The 3,459-nt window shown below is 31.6% G+C and overlaps 1 non-coding gene across 1 annotated transcript; it reads right to left on the reverse strand.

Annotated features, from left to right (window-relative positions):
* Positions 1 to 2,713: 2,713 nt before the first annotated feature.
* Positions 2,714 to 2,820, reverse strand: LOC139869904 (small nucleolar RNA R71). Its single transcript, XR_011766486.1, has one exon. It is a non-coding gene; the product is annotated as a small nucleolar RNA R71 (small nucleolar RNA).
* Positions 2,821 to 3,459: the final 639 nt, after the last annotated feature.

Here is a 3,459-nt window from a genome sequence, read left to right on the forward strand (position 1 = left end):
ATTTTGGTCAAACGTCATTTTAAAGACTTATGACAACGTAACGGGACCTAAGTAGACGGCGCCGTCAATGACGATTTTGTCGGGTCGCTACATATTAAAACCTTGTTACAGTTCGAATCCCTAATTAGTTGGAATATTTGACTTCGGGAATAAGGTTAATTTGAAGAGCATTTTATAATTATGACCGATGGACTATTATGGGCAAAACCCAGATAGGTATCAAATAATCCAGGACAAATGACAATTAACCCAGAATAATAAATTAAAATCAAAACGTCAAACATCATGATTACGGAAGTTTAAATAAGCATAATTCTTTTATTATATTTCTCATCGTACTTTTATTTACATTTTATTTATTGTAATTTTATTTATCGCAATTTTATATATCGTCATTTAAATATTGTTAATTATTTTACGCACTTTAATTATTGTCATTTATCTTCACGCTTTATTAAAAATTGACAAACCGGTCATTAAACGGTAAAACCCCCTTTTATAATAATAATATTACTATATATAATTATATATATTTCATATAAATATAGTTGTTAAAAATATAGTACGTAATCGCTAGCTCCCTGTGGAACGAACCGGACTTACTAAAAACTACACTACTCTTCGATTATGTACACTGCCTATAAGTGTTGTAGCAAGGTTTAGGTATATCCATTCTGTAAATTAATAAAACTTATGTAATATTTCATCGTATTTTGAAATAAACAATAATAGTATTTCGTACACCTCTACTTCACACATCAAGTATTTTTGGCGCCGCTGCCGGGGACGCAAAAAAAAAACGCTATATTTTTGTAAAGTATATTTGTGTAAAAATATATAATTTTTAATTTTGAAAAAATATAATTGTGTGTGTAATAAGTGTTAAAAAAATATATACATATATTTAAGAGATTGTCTTTAAAAAGTATTTTTATTTAGATTTTTAAAATATAAATTTATTATCTATCTTTTATATCATAAAAAAAAAAAAAAACCGAGTATGAATCTGCATTATTTTGAGCCTGCATAATTTTGAATCTGCACTCCCAATTTGAGCCTGCATATATAAAAAAGAAAAAAAATAATAAAAACACACTGGGCCGAACACTGTAGCAGCCCAACTTTTGGCCTGGATCCAGAATCCATGCGACCGCATGGCCACATAACAGAATACTCATGCGATCGCATGAGTTGATTTGACAGGTCTGAAACCTCTGCCGACAAAATTAGGGTTCGGTTTATATAATAATTTTTATTAATTAATACAATTAGGTTTTAATTAAAATATTAATTAGTTTAGTTTTTAGTTTTAATTTGTAAAATTAAGTTTTATTATTTTTATTAATTATATAAATTAAGTAATTTTATATAAATAATATAAAAATAATATTTTTATAAAAATTGTATTTTTATAACTTTAGTTTCTTTTTGTATTTATATCGTTTTTATCGTTTAATTCGTAATTTGTAAATTTATCGTTCGTAATTAGTTTTAAACTTAGTTTTTGCCGTAGTTATTTTATATTTCTAGATTTTTAGGCTTTGCCGTAAAATCTCTTAAGTGCTTTTTCTTTAGATTAAGATTTAAGTGCTTTAGAATTTTGCGACGCAGTTTATAAATTTTAGTGCCTTTTTAAGTTATTGCTGTTTTTCGTTTAGAATTCCCTTTAAGCTTTAATACCTTTAGACGCAAGTTTTAGCTTGTTTTTCGACTTTTATTTTTTCACCGTTTGTTTTTCGACTCTTATTTTTCGACGCGCTTTTTCTTTCTCATTTCTACCCTGAATTTTTTGAATATAGATTTTTATTTCAAAATTTCGACGAAAAATTATAAAAAGCGATTAAATTGATAGACATCCAAAATTTTCTGGTTCGTAGTAATAGTTGGATTTGTTAGTGGTGAGTTGTGGGCTTCCGATTTAAAGGGTCCTGGCTACCTGCTGCATCTTTTGGCTATTTGAAACGTGGGCAAAATTAGAAAAGTATATTAATTTGATAACTTATATAATTTTTATCTTTATAACTAATAGGATATTCTGTGAATGCACCGAGCAAAATGTTCACCACCTTTCATACGTTCACCTCCTGTAACTCGATCAAGACATCTAGCCAATATTGTCGCCGTTGATTTTTCTTTAGAATCATCATCTAGTCGAACAAGAACTTCAATTCAAATTTCTGATAATCTATTTTTTGAACCCGACTTCACAATTGAGAACCTGAAGGATATTCAAGGACAATTCCAAGATCCTGAACCACTAATCATTCCTCCTGAACCACAAACCGTTAAATCAGAATCTTCTAGTGATTCGGATTCAACAATTTTGAATATGAAAATAACGGTACCTCTAAGTATGAAAGATCGAATGTGAGCTACACGCACTAGACAGGGTCATGCCATTACGCGACCAGACATTAATGCGCCAGATTATGAAATCAAAGGACAAATCCTACACATGGTAACTAATCAATGCCAATATAGTGGTATGCCAAAAGAAGATCCAAACGAACATCTTCAAACCTTTAATAGGATTTGTATTCTATTCAAAATCAGAGAAGTTGAGGATGAACAGATCTATCTCATGTTGTTTCTCCGGACTTTAAAGGGAGAAGCCAAAGATTGGTTAGAATCGTTACCTGAAGGAGAGATTGATACATGGGATGTTTTAGTTGAAAATTTTCTTAAAAGATTCTTTCCGGTATCTAAAGCCGTGAGACTTCAAGGAGAAATTGTTACGTTCGCGCAAAAGCCAAATGAAACATTATATGAGGCGTGGACAAGATTCGAAAAGTTGTTGAGAGGATGTCCTCAGCACGGTTTAGACATTTATCAAATAGCACAAATATTCTACCAAGGTGTCAACGTTGCTAATTGAAAAGACATCGACACAGCAGCTGGTGGTTCCATTATGAAGAAAACCGCAATCGAAGCTCACAAGATTTTTGATAATACAGCCTCCCACTCGCATGAGCGGCTAGAGCCGATTCTAGCCATGAGTTTGATTCCGTTTCTGCAAAAATAGATGCTTTCGAGAGACGAATGGAAAAGATGACGAAATATATTCACGCAATACGAATCAGTTGTGAGCAATGCGGTGGAACACACTTAACGAAAGATTGTCACATTGAACAAACGATGGAACAACGTGAGAATGTTTCCTACATGAACCAATGGCCGGGAAATAATTATCAAAATAATTATCAACCGCCAAGGCTAAACTTTAATCGAAATTAAAACATTCTTTACAATCCAAATGGACCCAACAATAACTCGTACAACCAACAAGGTCCGAATAACCAACCAACTCAAAACAACACTTTCAATCAACAAAGACCTGGCTTGTATAAACCACCACAACAAATCGAAGAGAAAAAGTCAAATCTGGAAGAAATGGTACAAAAGCTAGTTAAATCTCAAACACAATTTATTACATCTCAAACCCAAACAAATGAGAGGTTT

This window comes from Rutidosis leptorrhynchoides, chromosome 9, assembly GCF_046630445.1.
Source record: "Rutidosis leptorrhynchoides isolate AG116_Rl617_1_P2 chromosome 9, CSIRO_AGI_Rlap_v1, whole genome shotgun sequence".
Classification (NCBI taxonomy): Eukaryota; Viridiplantae; Streptophyta; class Magnoliopsida; order Asterales; family Asteraceae; genus Rutidosis; species Rutidosis leptorrhynchoides.